Source organism: Rhinatrema bivittatum, chromosome 6 (genome assembly GCF_901001135.1).
Source record: "Rhinatrema bivittatum chromosome 6, aRhiBiv1.1, whole genome shotgun sequence".
NCBI classification, from domain to species: Eukaryota; Metazoa; Chordata; class Amphibia; order Gymnophiona; family Rhinatrematidae; genus Rhinatrema; species Rhinatrema bivittatum.
The window spans coordinates 298,625,496-298,645,881 of record NC_042620.1 but is presented as its reverse complement, the minus strand read 5'-3'; positions in this window follow the sequence as shown (position 1 = coordinate 298,645,881).

Sequence of the window (20,386 nt, the reverse complement as noted above, 5' to 3'; positions counted from 1 at the left end):
TATACTGGGGTGTTTTGTCCTCAGAAGAGAAATTTGAAAAAGGACAAAAAAAGACACAGGTTTCACTACCATGGCATGGCACCTGTTCTATAGCTTTCCTTTTCTCCAATCCCCTCCACAATCTCAACCTGGTTCTCAAACCTTGTTTGATGGTTGATTATACTGGGATGGTTTGTCCAAAAGAGCCCTCATTCAAAAGGAAGAAATACAAGCATGAGAAAAAAAAGATGCTTAAGAGAAACCATTTAGTGAATGACATAACAGTTAGAAACCAAAAACTAAGTAATGGAACAGCCAGAGTTCAGTTACAGAATATGGAAAAAAGATTCTAAAAAATAAAAAAAAACCCTCACAATTTAATATAAAAGCTAACCACACTCATTTGTGAAACTATTTTCATGTTATGAATGTAATATCAGTTTCATTTGGAAAGCCCATTTTACAAAAAATAAAAATTCCATCCAGTACACATCCATAGCTCAAACCTCTGGTTTTGGCCTCTGTTGGAAACAGGATGCTGGGCTTGATGGACCCTTGGTCTGACCCAGCATGGCAGTTTCTTATGTTCTTAAATACATTACAACATCCATAAATTGAATTAAATGCCACTCCATGGACAAAAGATAATTTATTAAATTAAGGGCAACTCTAGATTGTCCAGAAAAACATATTGCTTCAGTTTAGGACAAATTCAAAAGGAGATTAGCATGTATCCAAGAATTTATAATATATAAGCTAATATAGATGGTAAATTGTCCATTACTAGAAAAAAAATAACTGAATATCTTCTGTGTAAACTTAAATTAAATTTTAAGATCATCCAATAAAAAACAAAGAGGTTGTAGATAAATATAAAAAAGTGCATCTAAAAGCACTATTCCTTGTGTAGAAGAGTTTTAAAATAAATAAATAAATAAAAATTACAAATTAAACCATCTGGATTGTGCCCTCCATTGCCTCAATTACAAAAAGAATACATAAAGTTTAAACAAGACCTTAAAACCTGGCTTTTTAAAGGAGCTTATGATAAGTGAGGATTAAATGGCAATTATGAATAGAAAACAGCTTCACAAACCCCCCCAATCGCTCCCCCCTGTCTCTCCCCTGCCTCACCACCCTGAATCCACCCGAGCCTCACCCGTCAACCCACCCATACCCCCACCCTCCCTCCCCTTACCCTTTCCCTATACCCCCTTACCCTCCCACCGTGCTCCACTGTAACCCAGTTAAAACTTACAACCTATATGTCGAAATCAAGACTCCGTTATTACCTGCTGTAACTGCTGTAAATAAGCTAATACTTTATATATATGTGTTTAATTGTTTAATAAGTTATCTATATAATCCACCATAACTGCTGTAATTAAGCTTTAATATATATCATTATATAATCTATTTATTCCTCATTAACCGCTGTAAAAAATCAACCTTGTTCTAACCTCATTAAGCAACCTATCCTGTAAATACTGATATGTTCCTTGTACCTTTCTCAGCTGCTGTCTTTCCTCCTTTACCTCTCTCCCCCCTCTTCCCCCCCCCCCTCTTTTCGCTCCTGCTCCACTCCCCCACTCCCTGTTTTTTGTAATTTCCTCCTTTCTCAAGTTTATTGTAAACCGGCGTGATGTGCTTGCACGAACACTGGTATATTAAAAGCTGTTAAATAAATAAATAAATAAATAAATGTTTATTTATTGCCTTTTTTATACTGACGTTCGTTCACACATCACATCGGTTTACAACAATATAAAAGCATAGGAATAACATAAAATACATTGCATCTTAAAAATTCAAAAATAATTAACTAATATGTGCAGTAAAAAACTTAAACTTAACAATAAGAACATCCATTTTAGATATTTAATTGGATGTATCTTACTTTTAGTTTTTAATTTGTATTTTGTTTTTATTTCGTATTTATTGTATTGTAAACCGCTAAGATTGTATATTTTTACAGATTGATGGTATAGAAAACTGACAAATAAATAAATAGGTACAAACGTAAGGGCTCATTTACTAAACTGTGGTATTTTTCCCAGAGGAAAATGATGGCAACCTGCCTGTCCCAGAGTGTACAGGGCATGCCACTAATATGTGCAGTGAAAAACTTAAACTTAACAATAAGAACATCCATTTTAGATATTTAATTGGATGTATCTTACTTTTAGTTTTTAATTTGTATTTTGTTTTTATTTCGTATTTATTGTATTGTAAACCGCTAAGATTGTATATTTTTACAGACTGATGGTATAGAAAACTGACAAATAAATAAATAAATAGGTACAAACTTAAGGGCTCATTTACTAAACTGTGGTATTTTTCCCAGAGGAAAATGATGGCAACCTGCCTGTCCCAGAGTGTACAGGGCATGCCAGGCACCCACTACACCAACAGGGCTAAAATTGAAAGTTGGGGGGTCTGGTGGGGTTGGGGGTCCCGGTTTCCGGGGCCCAGATTTTGTACTTGATGGGAAGGGGTTAGAGGGTAGGAGGCAGGGCCTGACTAGGATCTTTAAAATGTATTTAACTTTTTTTTTTCCTACCACAGGGGCAGTATAGAGAAGGGAATCTCTGGATATGCCCAGGTTTTTTCAGGGAGGGAATGGGATTACTCAGGGCTGAATAACCCCGAGAGCATCAGGATGTGCATTAAGGTCCCAATGATCCCAGGATTAGCTCTTGAGTTGTAGTTAACTTCAAATCAAATAACACAGCTTGCAATTACTGAGGCATGCCTCATTATTTGATTTGCATTGTTTAGGATATTAACAAGCTGATTAGCATGCATTTGAAAGACCTTGCATTATCCCTGCATTAGGGCATTTACCATGTGGTCAATAGCCTAAAGTGGCTTTGAGAATGGACCCCTTAGATTGTACGCGCTGTGGGATTAGAGAAATACCTGCAGTATCTGAATGTAATCCACTTTGAGTGCCAAAAGATGGAATATAAATCAAAAGAAAGAAAGAAAGGGATTGGTGTAATCATCTGCATTAACAGCAGCCATTAACATGAATAAATGTGGTGTTTATGCATTAATGACCAATGTTAATGAGATGCAAATGAGGGACATGTTACCACAGACTGTAAAGTACATGCATCGATGTGGGCAGTAACACAAAAACTTAACTATACCTCTCTGAGGTACAGTTACAATTTTGGCTTTCATGCATCTGCGTTACATTTTGCACATTGTAACATGTGGGCCCTTTCACTATGCTGATAAGTAATGAGTTTCTTTGCTTCACTGGCATAGATTTAGCCATTAACATTAATGCAAGCTAGTTTGTGCACATAAACAGTGCTATTATTATTGCATGCTAACATTTGCAGTAGAAACAGGAGTGACTTGCACATAAATATTAACACACTTTAGTACATTGGTCACTTTATGATCTATTCAAGATTACAGGGACTATCAGGGACTGAAGCAGGATTTGAAGCCAGGTCTGCTGGTAATCAGCTCATTATTTTAACCATTAGGTCCTGAGCCATTAACAACCATATTGTTTTCATTTATTGATGCTTGTTTGAAGGTAGAGACAGAGTAAGAGATGAATAGCAAATAAATTTGTGTTGCCAAATATTTGATGAGAAGAGGTGAGAGGTATAACCAGTTCACATAAGTAGATACTGTGAAAAAAAAAAGGGTATCTAAGTTACATATTCTTATTCTGGCAGTGCAATCCTATGGTAAGATCACAGATCTGAGAAGCCAAGTGGTTACGTTTCCACTTCACCACTGCTGCCACCAACAAAACCACTACCACTGTGGGGTAATTTTTGAAAAATACTCAGTGCCCATATGTTGCCCAGCTTGCAACAATCTGGGCTTACGTCTTCCTCGAAAGCTCTCTCCACTCTGGATTTGTGATGCACGATTTGCCTTCTGACAGGGAGCAGGGTAAGTTGGCACTGCCATCTGTGCGTTCAACGTCGGCCCCTGCTGCACGGCATCCGTGCATTCAAACACTGCTCCTGCCACTCAGTGTGCAAGAGGTGCCATGCCGCCATCTGCCCGGTTTATTTAAAGACGTCAATTTAGAAGAACAAAAGCAAGCAGTTGCCTGGGCTGGAGCAAGAATATTGGGTGCCTTAGGCACTCCTTCAGTCAGGCATTCCTACCCCCCTACTTACGTACAGACTGTACTGCCAGTGGCAGGGGGTACAGCACAGCACTCCCTTCTTTGGCGCATTTGGTCTGGCACGGCACCCTTCCAGGCTTCTTGCTGGCAGGACTTTGCCACCCCCCCCCCCCCCCCCCCCCCTCAATTTTAGCGCTCTGTGTGACTGCCTAGTTGGTCCAATGGAAGTACCAATCCCGGCGGTGTTTCCATTACATCTCCCACAGCTCCCTGTTAAATGTAAACAAACTGGTAAGCCTTTGCCTCTTTTTCAATCTCAAAGTGGGCTTTTTTTAAAAAAAAAAAACAGATATACCAGCCACTGCGTAAGCCCTTGTTTCTCTCACTCGCTCCTTTTTAATTTCCATCATTTCTGAGACTGTTTCAACAGTGAAAGCCTATGTCGGCCTCCTGTGAAAAATATCTCTGTGAAAAAGCTCTCTCTGAAAAGCCAGCACCTGGAAGCATTCTGTGAATTTCCAGCATTTCCTGAAATAATTCCCGATTTCTCTGTGTGAAATACCAACCCTTGTGAAGGCCCATGTTTTCTAGCCAGTTTCCCTCCTGTGAACAAGCCAGTCCAGTCTCTCTGTCTGTGAAATGCCAACACCTGTGAAAAGTCTCCTGTGAAAGCCCCGAGTCTGCCGCCTGCAAAACATTCTCCTGTGAATATCCAGCCAGGCCAGACTCTCTCTCTCTCTGAAATGCCAGCACCTGTGAAAGCCTTTGTCCTCTGAAAAGCAGAGATCCATGGAGAATGAGATTAACTCTTCTTGTAAGAAACGTTAAGGCAAGGGCAATGGAAGCCAAACTGGGAATGATTGAAAGCCCTGGATCAGGTGAGACCACCACTGAAATCCGTAGAGCACTGGAAATCCCCAGAACTGCTGTGACCATCTTAAAAGGCAAGCTGCAAATTCAGGAACGCATTCTGCTCCTACGCAATCACAAGTTATAACAGAGCAAAGCGCTGGCCCGATTGCACAGGGCGGGAAACTGCTAATTGTTTGGCTGGAGGATCAAAATCAGTGCTGCTCTCCAGTAAGTCCTGGCAAGGATGCTTGAGCATTCCCAGGTATTGAGCACACCCTTTCGCTGTGTCCGGGGAGGAGGAGGAATTTGGGCTGCGTTTACAGTTTAGCACCCCCAGTCATTTTGAAAAATGGGCTCCTAGGAGTCTAGAAAAAAATTTGGGAAAAGGCAAGAAGTCTTTAAACTGATCTAAAGAAAAATCAAGGAGAGATTTTTATTACGAGGCCTTTTAGTGCAAATCGGGGATGGTTTATGTGTTTTAAATCAAGGTTGATGCTGAAGTTGTCAATGCAGATAAGGAGACAGCTCATGTTTTTCCCATACAAAAATCATTGATGAAGATGGCTTCTGTGTACAAGTTATAAATGTTGATGAAATTGGACTTTATTGGAAAAAGAATGCCATCCAGAACCTACATTGCCAAAAGGAAAAAGTTGTGCCGGCTTATAAGGTTGCCAAAGACAGTTTGCTTGATTCCAATGCTTCAACTGACTCTGAACTTAAGTTGTTGCTTATCTACCATTCTGAAAACCTCAGAGCTTTAAAAGGATATTCAAAGGTATTTCTCCCAGTAATATGGATAATATGGGATAATAAAAAACAGTTTTGAGGACTGGTTTAATTATCATTTTGTGCAGCATCAGAGATTATTGCATCAAAAGCAATCTTGTATTTAAAGCATTATTAATCTTTGACACTACCCAAGGTCATCCTATCATCCTTAAAGACATGCATCCTTACAACAAAGTGGTCTTTCTGCCATCTAACACCTTGTTGTTGCAGCTCATGGGCCAGGAAGTTATAGCATCCTTCAAGACCTACTATCTTAGACATATTTTAACAGGCTATCAAGGCAAGTCAAAGAGAAGATGGACTGAGTCTGAAAGAATTCTGGAAGGGCTCAGCATTTACCGTGCAGTTAGGAACAGTGGGGCGGCATGGAATGAACTCAAACAATAAAATGTAAATGGTGTTTGGAGGGTATCCACTGTGATGCTCAAACTCAGAAAATAGTCCCAGAGGCCATACCTCACATTTTATTTAAATGGACACTGCCGTAATTACATTCAATTTGTTTTCTAAGATTTCCTATGCTGGGGGAAAGTATCCTTTCAAGGCCCTCACATTGCTCTTTACTTTTCCCATAGTTAAGTCTCTTGCTCACAGCACTGATAATCTCAGCATTAAAGAATACTAAAGGCATTACTCAATAAAACACATGAGAGTTGTTTGATGGTCTCCAACATTTCTCTTCCTGATAAGTTGCAATGATGAGTTTTAAAGTCTTTACAGCTGTGTACTTCACTTTTAAGATGATGCAAAATTATTTTAGTAAGTTTGTGACTTCTCAAAGTCTTTCTTAATGTCAGATGTTTCTCCAAAATTACTTAATTCCTTCAGATGCATGATATCTTCCCTCCCATGGTAGTTGAAGTATCAAAATATACTTTTAAAGTGTTTAGTCTTTTATCTCCTCCTCCTCTTGTAGTATCAAGGGTGATACCTATTTCTCCTCTTTCTCCTCATCCATAGTAGACATTCATGAGCCATTATTGTGCTCCATACCTCACCTCTCTCTTTCTTTCTCTCAGGATATCTGGAAGTCATCATCTTATTGGATTCTTATGACCTCAGATTCCACTTGCAAGAAGGAAACCTCTTCTTCTTGTTAGAAGAGAAAACTCAAAAGAGTTTAGTTGGGGGCGCCGTTGCACGCAGACAAAGATAGACGCATGCTAGTTTAGGTCCGCCAACCCGAAGCCTTAAAACTGTAAATAAACCCCCAAAAACACTTCCATGAGTTGCCCAAAATTGTTCAGCAAACTCTTACAATCTGAGAGCATTCGTACTTAGCCTTTTTCCCCCTCTCCTCCCTCTTTCTTTTTTATTGAAGTGGAAAACTTTAGCAGGCCGCAACAATGACCACGTGCCACACTCGTAGCACATTGGAATGGCTTATAACTGATTTTTCCAAAGAAATGCCCGAAACTACTTCTGGATTGGAAGCCGGGGACTGAGAAGATGGGACGGAAAACTCGCATAGTGACCAAACGATGATGACATAAATACTTCAGGAGCTGCGGGAACTCTGAGCCACCATGACCCAGGACTTAAGCGCCATGCGGGCATCCATAGAAGATCTCAAGGAGAAGACAGAGAAAGCGGGCACTAGAATAGAAGAGTTAGAAAACCAGGTCTCTGCCGTCGAAGACTTGGAATCTACTGCAGCTAACTCATTATTAGCCCTAAAGAAACAAATGGAAGACAAAATCACAGTCCCAGAAGACCGGTCTCACCGATGTAACCTCCGAGTTTTGTGGATACCAGAATGATCTGAAGGCCGCGACCCATGGTGGTTTATGGAGAAGGTTTTACAAGAATTGTTCTCCCCAGTCAGTGATAGCCCGGACCTAGTTATCAATCGTGTACACAGAATGTCAAGTTGAGGCCCGCAGACTCCTAACCGCCCTATGGCCCTCATTATTAAAATGCACTACTACCAGGCTACAGAGTGGATCGTCCGGAAAGCTCATGAAATGGGTCCCCTTAAATAGTGGGACCATCCTATTCCCATCTACCCCGACTACAGTAGCAACACTCAGAATCAGAGGGCTGAATTGTTAGGGTTAGTGGACCCTTGGGCCGGTCAGGACAAGGGCTGGAAGCTGTGGAAGCCCTCAGCTACAGGTCCCAACCGGGAGGCGGCTCGGAGGACCGGGGTAGGCTCGAACGCTGGAACTGGATGGAGTCCTATGCGACCAAGGACCCGAAGATGATGCGGGGGCTGAACAGCGTTGGGCCCTGAAGCAGAGATCTCTTCACCCTGGAGACCGGCGCCCCCCCCCCCGAGAGGAGCTCGTAGGAGCCCGGCCGCTGGGACTTTTGGAGATTTGCCCTGGAAGCCGGAGTCCCCCCAGGAGGAGCCTGTAGGGACCCAGCCGCTGGGACTTAGGAGAATCTTCGGGCCAGTGGAGAGGTGAAGAACCAAGACGGAATCCAGGAGGGCAAGCACTTGGATACGAGGATGGAGCCGCGTCGGCCAGAGATCAGAAGTGGTACCAAAGCCAGAGGACAATTCCAGAAGCGGAGTCAGGGACGGAGCCAGGTCAAGCCAGAGATCAGAAGTCGTACCAAAGCCGAAGGACAGATCCAGAAGCGGAGTCAGGAACGGAGCCGGGTCAAGACGGAAAGAATGCACAGCAGGCAAGCCGGGTTGGAGCAAAGCTGGAACCAGGAAGCAGCAACTGAAGACAGGAACCCTGTGAACCTCGTTGCAAGGCCAGGAAAGCTGTTGCTGCAGGGCTTAAATAGCCCTGCAGCGTCTGACGTCACCAGCTGGCTCCCTGCATTTCCCGCGCTGGCCCCTTTAAGGGCAGAGGCTTGCCACGCGCGTGCGGCTAGGGGGCGGGGCCAGCCGCGGGAGAACGCCGGCAGCCATCTCGGCGTGGGAGCGCCGCGCCAGGGGCCTGCACGGCCCGAACGCGGCCCGAGGAAGCCCTGAACTGAGCCGAGGCAGGCGGGGGACCGCGCCGGGGTAAGCGGCGGTCCTGGGGACGGCCCGGGATCGCAACATGAATTTTCTGGTGTCAAGAGACTGCTTCATGACAAGCATTTGAAATTTCATTTGTTTTACCCAGCTCGGCTCACAGTATAGGTGAATGGCTCCTGGAAAATGTTTGAATCACCAGAGTCAGCTTTGGCATTTCTAGAATCCATGGATGACGGGACGAGGGATCCGTGCTTGTTCACATCCACTGATGAGGCGAGACCTAAACCGCAGCGGCAAATCCCATGAAGCATGGGGTAAACACTGTGGATCCATAAAGTCTAGAGGATGTGAATGAAGAGAAGAGGCACAGGGGAGGCTTGCTTGTGGGAATGACGGCTACTACCTGGAGATTAATATCCTTATTCAATAAACATTCAAACAGTTAATGCGACTCCAACATTGCTCTATGCTTCAACAGCAAGAGGAAATGTGGAAAAAGGATTTGCATCCACAAAAAGCAGGGGAGTAGCTTGCTTGTTACGGCAGTTACTACCCCAAACCAAATAAGCCTACTTCACTTGGAATACATATCCAGCATAGCTCTCTGCTTCAACGGCAGGGGGGAATGAAGTAAAGATGATTTATATTCAGACAACAACCAACAAGGAATGAATTACATAGTCTGGGTAAATAAATAAGCATGGGTGTAGCTTGCTTGTTATGGCGGTTACTACCCCAAATCAATTAAGCCTGATACTTCACTTGGAATACATATCCAGCGCAGCTCACTGCTTCAACGGCAGGGGGAATGAAGTAAAGAGGATTTATATTCAGACAACCAACAAGGACTGAATTGCAGGGTAAACAAGAGTGGGAGTAGCTTTCTTATTACGGCGTTACTACCCCAAACCAATTAGCTAGATACTTCACTTAGATGCAGCTCTAGCACTGCTGTCTGTATCGTTGGTGGGGGTGGAAGGGAATTGGAACCAAAAAATTACAAATAAGGGCCCTGACCTCAGCGGTCAGAGTAACAGATAAGTATGAAAAAATAGGTATGAAAGCTTGCTGGGCAGACTGGATGGGCCGTTTGGTCTTCTTCTGCCGTCACTTCTATGTTCTATGTTTCTATGTTTCTATGTACCAACAGGCCTCAGTCCGCGTTCGGCTAGTAGTAGCAGAGGCAGCCCTAGCTGTAATTGGCTGATTTACAGGATCCGGCAGAATGGCCCTCCTTGCATGTGAGTTCCAGACTGCTCGACACTGAACCTAGCAACAACCGACAACTGGAGACGGAGCAGGAAAGGGATAGCTGTCCCAGCACTACTGTCTTGGAAGAAAATGGGACAGCAGACTGAGACTTTTCGGGCGGATAAGCTGTAACTTAGCGCTGTCACATAGTGGCCTAGATATCCCACTTTACTTTTGGTATGACTCTGAGTTATTCTTTCTGTCTTCAGGTCCATTCTACATATCCTTTATTAAGTGGAACTTCTGGGGTAGAGGCTCCCTTGGATCTGTAGGGGGTTCATACTTGTTCCTTCTCTCCTTCCCTCCCTGAGTCTTTGTTGGGGAAAGGGAGAGAGGGGGAAGATAGTGGTCAGTTAAGTGTGTGGTTTTTCGGGCTTAGGCGGAGGGCTTCCTGTGTCATGCATCCATCCGGGGTTTACTTGGTTTGGGATAGGTGGGTAGTAGATGGGGCGGAGGGGGAAGGGAGGGGAGCTTAATTTTATTTTTTCCTTACCACATGCGTTCAGATTCTTGATACCTTGTACAACCTGGCGGACTTAGGCTTCCGACTCCTGTATATCTCCCTAAATTGTGCATTGGAATTAACCAGCTGGACCCTAGACAGTTTGGATGGTCTTGCTCATCTACCCCGATGGGATTTTCCCACTTTTCAGGTCCGGGGTCATTCCACTTGGACACTACTCATGGCTCTGCAACTAAAGGGAGCTACCCGCTTCTTGGCACAAAAGACTGGGACTTTTTGGAGTGTGTGGGCACTTGGGGGGTGTTTCTTTTTGAGAAGGTTGGGGTTGGAGATTATTGTAGAGCAGTCTGTTTTTATGAGCATACAGTTTTGTGTCCTACAATGGTTTTTTCCTATAGTCTAATGCTAACATGAACAATAACCTCATTACATTAAATATTAGAGGACTAGGTACCCCTATCAAATGCAAACGGGTTTTAGACTACCTACGGAAAAGGAAAGTGCACATTGCACTTTTACAACAGATGCATCTGACCGACAAAGAGCATGCTAAACATCAAAGAGAGAGGGTCGGTCAGGAATTTTATTCCTCCTACAACACTAAAAGTAGAGGGGTTTGTGTTCTAATCCATAAGAGCCTCCCATTAAAGGTTTCTAAATCCTTGACTGACCCTAAAAGCCACTTTGTAGCATTGGAATGTACACTGCATGGGAAAGGGTTCACACTGGTTAATGTTTATGGATCCAATATAGGTCAAACTGACTTCTATGGGAGGTTGTCTTCAACTATTGAAGCATTTACGTTCCTGCCTTTGGTGATGGGCAGAGACTGGAATGCTTGTTTAGATCCGTACCAGGATAGATCTAATAGGGGTCCTTCTACTCCTGGTCCTACTGATGCACTGAAGAAATTGCTGTCTCACTTAAATGTAATCGATGCATGGTGGACCCAATACCACTCTGGAAAAGATTATATTTACTACTCTCCACGACATAGTTCCTATAGTAGGATTGACTTTATTCTCCTTCTTTGTTTTCACAATTGAGACCCCTTGACATTTTGAGGTGCCACCTCTCTGACCACAGTCCGGTGTTGCTACCATTGTTACCCCTCACGGATACTCCGATACTCAAGTCTTGATGCCTTAACTCTTCTTTGTTAAGCAATGACACTTTCTGCCAGATGGTCAGAGAAGTAATCAAAGAATTCCAAGAGATTCACCAAGGTACTGAGCAGTCCCCTGTGATCATTTGGGAAACACTTAAATCTATTCTAAGGGGCAGGATTATTAGTTTTGCATCTCACCAGAAAAAGACTAGACAGTGAGGAGAACAGTCCCTAGAAAGAATGATAAAAAATCTTGAATCCCAACACAAAATTACTTGTTCCCCTAAAGTGTATGCTCAATTACAACATGTAAGAGAAGACCTCCAAATGTTGCAGGTTGAGAACGTTGAACAGGGATTTCAGTTTTCTCGACAGCGTTTCTATGAATACGGGAACAAGACAGGTGCCCTATTAGCTAGAGCAATCTGTAAACGAAGGGCCAAGACGGTTATAGGGAATATTCGCAACTCGATGGGTGAGGTGGTGTATCATCCACAAGCTATTAACGAGGTCTTTAAGACCTTTTACCAAATCCTGTATAGTCCTACCGGACAGTGAAACAGTACTGACCTCGATAAATATCTAACTGATATTGCATTCCCCTCTCTTACGGATAATCAATGGGACAGATTGAAAGCCCCACTCACCAATGGAGAACTCTATGCAGCCATCATGGGAATACCTAATGGCAAATGCCCAGGTCCTGATGGCTTCTATATCGACTTTTATTAAAAATTTCAATTTGAATTGATGGCGACCCTGAAAAATACTTTCAAATATTTACAGAAATGTCCTCATACGCCGCACCATATGTCTGATGCAGTTATAGTCCTGATACACAAACCTGACAAAGATGCATTGGACCCAGGCTCTTACCGCCCAATATCGCTTCTAAACTCAGATGTTAAGATTCTAGCCAAGATACTGCAATTACGACTGGAAAAAATGATGCCAACTTTTGTCAGAGATGACCAAACTGGCTTCATTAAGAGGTACTTCTCAACCATAAATACTAGACGGCTTTTTAACATTATAGCCTTAGCAAAAAATGCTAATACCCCGGCCTAGTGATAGTGCTGGATGCTGAGAAGGCATTTGACCACCTGCAATGGGGGGCTCCCGTTCAAGGTCCTTGAAAAGGCTGGGCTCCCAGCGGAGTTTCAAACATTAGTAAATATTCTATACTCTCATCCCCGAGCTGTGGTCCACACTGACAGCTACAGTTCTAGCTTTTTTCCCATCTCTAGTGGAACTAGGCAGGGATGCCCTCTATCCCCCCTGCTGTTTAACCTAGCCATTGAGGTTCTGGCAATCAGGGTCCGGAATGACCCTGGAGTGTCAGGGTTTTGGTGTGATGGGACTAAACACATTATAGTCCTATATTCAGACAATGTTTTGTTTTTTCTTACTAGCCCTAAACAATTGGGGCCTTCCCTTTTAGAGATCCTATCATTATATGGTAGACACTCTAGATATAAAATTAATCTCTCTAAATTGGAGGTGTTCCCACTTAGCCCACTTTCATTTGATGGAATACTCAAATGTTTTTCCTCTTTTAAACGAGCCCGAGCTGGTTTTAAGTACTTAGGAATATGGATCCCCCGCCAGACAACTGACTTACATAGGTTCAACTATGCTCCAGTAGTCACAAAGATACGACAGGACTTGGAAAGATGGGATGACCATTTTCTCTCTTGGGTGGGCAGAATTAATGTCCTTCAAATGAATATTCTACCACGACTGATGTATATTTTTCAGCATGTACCATGTTATTTACCTGAAAGTTTCTTTACTAGGCTCAATGGAGCTATGTCAAAGGTTTGTCTGGCATGCAAATCCCACCTACATTAAGTTACATGCACTGTGGAGGCCCAAGGCAGCAGGGGGAATGGCCCTGCTGCACCTACAAAGCTACTACTGGGCATGCAGACTCAGAGGGGCTATGGTGTGGCTCCACCGGGAACACACTGGCTCCTGGTATCTGTTAGAGCGACAACTAATGGGGGATGTAGACATCTGCCTTGCTATTGCATCAGCCCATATCCAATACTATTAGGCATATGGGGAGAGCCAGCCCTCCTATTCTGCATACCCTGCAGCTCTGGAAAGTGCTGTGCAAAAAGCTACACTGGCCCCTTCAGGGTATCTGCACTTACCCCCTCGTGAGGGAACCGGAGCGTGATAACAGCTATGTTGTATACAGACCCCTCTAAATGGTGGAAATTGGGCTTAAAATTTGAGGGTCAACTATGGGAAGATGACAGTACGCAATTTAGATCTTTTCAGGACCTTCAAGATGAATATGATATTGAGGATAGCTCTGTTGCTTTCTATGACCAACTACTGGTACAACTTTGTCATATACAGGAAAAGGGATGGCAACCAGTGCTCCCAGACCCTGTCATATGGGTGCTTATCCAAGACACCCTGCCATGCAAAGGCATTGCTCTTTTTTACAAGGCATTATTGGAGGTAAATTAGGATATACAAGACCACCCTTCCCGCATTATTCAACAATGGAATAGGGATCTCCACCTAGAACTGAATAGCCAGCACTGGAAACTCATCTGGGAAAAAGCTCATAAGATTTCTTTATGTGCTAGGCAAGTGCAAATAATGGTGAAGCTTCTCCACAGAGCTTATAGGTATCCTCTCTTTTATACTAAATTCTCCCCTACCTCCACCGGCCACTGCTGGCATGGGAGTGGCCTCCCCGGTTCATACCTCCATGCTTGGTGGTCCTGCAAATTCATTGGGGCTTTTTGGAAATCCGTCTCTCGGGTTTGTCTACAAATACTGGGAAAGGAAATAGCTTTGACTCCCGAAATATGTCTGTTAGGCCTATGGCGAAAACATACTCTCATTTCTTCGCAGAAGCAATTGGCAGACCACCTAATTCATGCCGGCCCTTTTACAATTCCTCTTGGAAACTGCCTCCCACTTTGGAAGTTTGGCAGTGCCAGATGCATGGAATAGCTGTTGTGGAGAGGCTCACCTACACCCTTAAATGAAACTTGTCTTTATACGACAAAATATGGTTACCTTATTGGGAATATAGGAGGAACTTACCTGTCTAGTGGAAATGTCCTCATTACCCTCATTTAACATAATGTACTGCCTAGTAGGATTCTACCACACTCTCATAAGACATCTGTTATGCTCATACAAAGGTATTTTGTCTTCTTCTCCAAGGGGAAAGGTCAGGAAGGGTTTCTCTGTTTAGTATACTATATATCGACATGTCATTTTGTTTTTTCCTTGTTTATGCCATGTTTAAAAAAAAACCTTTAAATAGTATCAAAAAAGAGTTTAGTTGAGTCCATAAAATTTGGAACTCCAAACTTAAATATGTTAAAGGTGGAATGAGAGGGTGGAAAGAAACTCTCATCCAAAACAAAAGTCTCCATGGAGCTTAAAGTTAAGATTTAGAAAACTGAGAGCATAGCTTAGGACATGCTGCTGCCTCCTTGAATGCAAAAAAGGATTCACGAGATCAAAATGGTGATCCCTCTGGAAAAACACTGAGGGCACTACCATTGCTAGCTGCCACATGGGGGAGCTGCAAACCCAACAAACACTAATCTGTCTCTCCCCATACCTAAATGGTATATTCCTGTTAGTTGGGGACTAACAGGATCCCTATAGGAGAAAATTATGTCCTGAAATTGTATCTCATTTCATTTGCCATACAGAGACTGTTGAAAATGTAACCCAAAATGCAGATGAATTGGGAACACTCAGATGTTGAACCAGAGGATGTCTGCAAGCTGCTGGCATCACATTCAGAAGAATTAACTAATGAGGACCTCACTGAATTGGAAAAACAAAAAGTGGCAGTTGAAAGAGAAGATGCACTCACTGTTGAAGAGAACTGGACTCCTAAAATTTTGACCATTTAAGTGCTAGCAGATGCTTTTCATCCCCTGTTTGAGGAAAATGATCCCAGTGTTGGAATATAGTGCAACTGTCAACAGGAGCGTCTCTGGCATTTACAGCTGCTATAGAGAACTTTACAAAGAAATAAAATAGAACAGCATTCTTCAAGGAAGCAGACCAAGAAATCAGCAGCCACCAACATAAGACTATGGCAGACAAATAGATCTTATATTTTTGTGCTTTTTATTTATTTTTGCTTAAAAATTCCATCTTTTTTGTTGAAAGTGGTGTCACAACCTTGGTGTTTGAACTAACCCCTATGTATGTCACTGTTTCCTATGGGAAAATCAGTTTCAACTTAAGTTGAGGACTTCCTGTATTAGGTCCCTAAATTATAAATACCTAAATTGATCAATATTTTCATCCTAAGATTTTGACTGAAAATTCACCTAAATTTAGAATCTTAAAACTTAGGAGCATACATTTAGACCTGCAATACATTTGCCTAGATTTAAGTACCTAAGGGAGTAATTTACTGGTTTTCTCCCAGTTTGTGTCTGGGAAAAGCACTTAGAGGTGAATTTTAAGACCTGCACACGTGTGCACGTGTGCACACTTGCCAGCTTGCGCACATGGATACAGCAATTTTATAACATACGCGCGTGTATACGCGCGTATGTTATAAAATTGGCTATACATGTGTACATGTGCACACAACTTTACACTGACGCACGCATGTGCATGCAAATGCCACCTTAATTGCGTAAGTGGGGGCATTTTAGTAGATATGCGCGCCAATGCAATTACCTGTTTCCCCAGTTCATTCCCAGTTCACCCCAGTAAAGAAGAGGACGTCCTAAAACCCCTAGTTAGTTTGCTTTCCTATTACCCTATTAGCCCCAACCCTTAAAACCCCGCTGACTAACCCAGTTTTTGTTATTTTATTACTTACATGCCATGCACAGCAGAAGTAAAGTTGCGAGGCAAGTGACCCTGGTCGGGCTTGTGCACGTAATTACTTACGTACGACTTCATGCTACAGACTCGGCTTGCCCATTCCCTTCCAGACCCCACCCATGACCTGCCCCTTTATTGAACATTTGATTTGCGTATGTACCAGGAGATACGTTTTTTTTTAAAATACACATGGCGCGCGCCATACCGAGTCCGGTGTCTATCTCCTGGCTTTGGTGTACGTAGCACTTTTAAAATCCACTAGTTAGAAATAGGGCCCTAAGTTAGGTGCCTAGTGTTGAAAATCCTATTTTCCTCCATAACCTCCCACTTTTTAGGGCTCTAAATTTAGGTGCCTAGTCTCACTAGGCATCTAATGTTAGGACCATAAACCTAGTCATTTTTCAAAGGGGCCAATTTAGGTGCCTTACACCATAAGCGCCCCCTTTTTTTAATGCGCCCCCCAACCACCTCTCCCGGGGACCCAATGTTATATTCAAATAATCTAGGATGCTAAAAAGGATGTGCTAGAGAAAAAAGTGCCTAGGAGAAATGGCTGGTTGCCCATGTCTGGTCTGCCCTAAACTCCCTCCCACCAAGGTCTGGCCTCCAATTGGTCCTTTTCACTGACATATGTTAGTGAAAAGGACCAATCCCCTTTCAGGACAACTTTCTGTAAGGGGTTTGGTCCTTTCACTGACATATGTTAGTGAAAAGGACCAATCCCCTTTCAGGACAACTTTCTGTAAGGGGTTTGGTCCTTTCACTGACATATGACAGCGAAGGGACCAATCGGTAATAAGTGAAGGAGTGAATAAATTGATATTAAAGTGTCGAGCACTTTGAATACAAGTATTTGCATGAAAGCATGTATTAAGATTATACCAATGCATAAAACCAAAAAGGAAACATTGGATTTGAGAACCTGATCTGATTACCTCACCTGATGTTTCAATAATGTGCACATTATAAACTTTTTGAGAAGGGACTTTGTTGCCATTATTTTTCTTGCATAGTACTGTGTATGCAGACAATGCTTAATACAGAGTAATAATAATAGAATAAATATTTTTACTACAATCATTGTTACAAAACTGAGTCCGCATTGTCCTATTTTTCCATCCGGTGTTAGCACAAGAGTAAAATATGAGGATTTTCGCACATTCCCTGCTAGACAGTAATAAAATTCACTGCATTGACCTTTCATTATTTGCTGCTGTTTGATTTACTGAGTCTTTAGCACTGTTTCCCTCTTTACAACCTCAGAGACCTGAAAGAACAATTTCAGCTGGATGGCCAGGCAAAATACAGGATACTGACGTGACCAGAGTCAATGTTTAGACATCCATTCAGGGCTTTATAGTCTTTCACAGGCTGCATGATGGGCACTGGGATGTCTCATTCCCATGATGAGGGATTACAGGAAGCATAGAAAGTAACCCATTGGTAATCCATTTCCTGGCAAAGATGGTGGGATGTGGCACAGACGTTATGCATCCTAATTCCAGGTTTAAAGACGAGCCGGGCAGTGGAAATAGAAATCTTACCCTATGTTTGGAGAGGATTTTTGTGTGTGTGTGTCAATGGAAAGGAAGCCAGATTACCACTTCTTTTATCATACATTTCTCGGGTTACACACTGTTGCTGTACACGTGGACTGTGTCAGTGAGGTGCTAGTTGAAGATGAGCCACACTCGGCAGCACAGTTACCACCTTGCACTGACTTGGTAGTGGCAGAAGCAGCTATGTAAAAGGAGCTTTATAGGAAAAAAAACAAACAAACAAACCCCACACTTTCTGATTGGAGCGGGTGAGAATAGTTTTGGTATTGGAACTGGGTAAGCAAGAGAGGAAAGCCACTTGTACAACTGGAAGTCTCATACAAGCTGAGCTGAGGTGATTGCTCAGTGTAGAATCCTTGATTTGAAGTCGGGGGGGGGGGGGGGGGGGGGGAAGCTGTAAATTAATATTGCAAAGAAACTCGGCCAGAAAGACTTCTTCCTCACTGTGGAGCACAATAGTGAGAGGGCAGCCATTACACCGCAGGAGGAAATAAACCCCTCTTTAATCACATTCTCCTTTTATTCCATGCTATCCTTTATTCTATTTTGCCTTCCTCCCCTGTGCTTGTATCCTTTAATTACACTCTCCAAGTGAATTAATTTAGCAGAAAGCACACTGCTCTTTCAATGAGAAATATAGGTATCCTCCATCCCCTGAGGATGTATATAGCAGACCTAAAAAGAAGGAAGAATTAAGTGATAATGAATGCTCCCTCCCGTTTTTACATTCCCCCCCCCCCCATTTCTCCTTCTTCCATGGAACGAAAGGTTTCCTTTATAGATGCCTATCTTGTCCCTACTGGGGTGGGCTCTGCTCGTCTTCCCACGGGGCATCTGCAGCGCAAGCGGAACTCGATTACTCTAGCAAAAAGTGAATCTTGCATAGACAACACTTAAGCAGTAATAGCCCAGGCCTAAGGCATTTACTGGAGATTAATAAGCAGCTGGGAGCATGAATAACTCAAGGGGTAGCTCACGGCACTTAACCTCATCCAGTCATCAATTCCTCCATAAAATTCCTTGGCACAACTCATTATTACTCTTTATAAATGCTCTCAAAATTATGGAGGATTGGGTTTTTTTTGTTTTTTTGTTTTTATTTGCTGGCAAATAAAAACTGCTCTTTAAGTAATGACCTGTTTGGGAGGGATGTAATAATTTACTTAAAGCAACATTATCATCCAGGGGATAACTGGCAATTAAAGGTTTTGAAAGCTCTTCTTACTTAATCACTCTTGTCAGTCATCCCTCATCAGAAGCTCACACACGCTCCACACCAATACATGAAAAGTATTAACTTTTCAAGAACAAACTGACAATTGGACTCCAAGAAGAAAGCGTTTTAAAGCCGGGGGCTGGGGCCATGATTACGGATGCATGTCTTTTATTCTCCACCAGATATAAGTAAAAAAAAAAAAATTTAGAAGAACTAAATTATTATCCAACGTCTCGGGGAAAATCCGTTTTCCCACTTATTGACTCTGTTGGCTCCCCCTCCTGCGCTTCTTTCTTTTTCTGCTGCTTCTGAAGGAGAGCATACAAACGTCTGGTTAAGGGTGAAAGAAAAAAAAATGACTCCCACATCCCTCCCAGACACATCGGCAGGAGAAAAATAGGGAGGAAGTCAGCACCACCAACAACTATGGACCGTTAACAGGGAGCATCTCTTCCCCTCCAGAGCAAAAGCAAAGGGAATTCGGGCAGCGATAGCGCCCTGCCTAAATAAAAGGATACAGTTCAAAAAGCTCTGATGGAGAAGTGGGTACGAAAGAGAACTATAGGAGGCAGCTGACTGGCTGCCCTGCTCATATCTCAGTTCCTGCAGAATTTGCAGATCCATCTGAATTCTCAATGTAGCCCCTGTTCCGGTGGTTGGGACTTCAGGACCAGGGGCTACAACGGGACGGGGGTCTGGGGCCGACTGCTTCTCTCCCTCGCTCTCTCTCTCTCTCTCTTTCTTAGTCCATAGGCCCTGGGTGTGGAGTTCTTACTGACAGGTGAGGAGGGGGGAACATTCCTCTTCCTGGGTCCAAGGTGTGGGGGGGGGGGGGGGTTGACTCTCAGATTCTCTATCCTGGGGAGATCACGTTCATAGGGAGGGATGTGAGTGCCAACAAAATACTCTGGATGCTTGGGTTGGGTATCCAAACAAAACTGCACAATAACAATTCTTCAGTAGCACATAGTGGCACTTTACACATCAGTTCTTGGCACAAACAGCTCGTAATCACAATTCTCCAGCTCTCTTGATCTGTGCAAGAGACTCTCAGCAGTTGGGCCAGGGAAAGAACTCACCCCTCCAGACAGAGAAAGGTAACCTATTTATGGGCAGAAAATCCCCTTCCAAAAAATTACTGGCAGACAGAAAAACAGGGAGCCCCTATATTCAGTAACTGGTTAGTGGACAAGTTATCCAGCTAAAGTTGGCCGGATAACTTGTCCCAAATATTCAGGGAGATACTAGCTTAAAGTTTTCTATCTACGGATAACTTTAACCCTAACCAGCCAATGTTTGAATATGGCCAGTTAG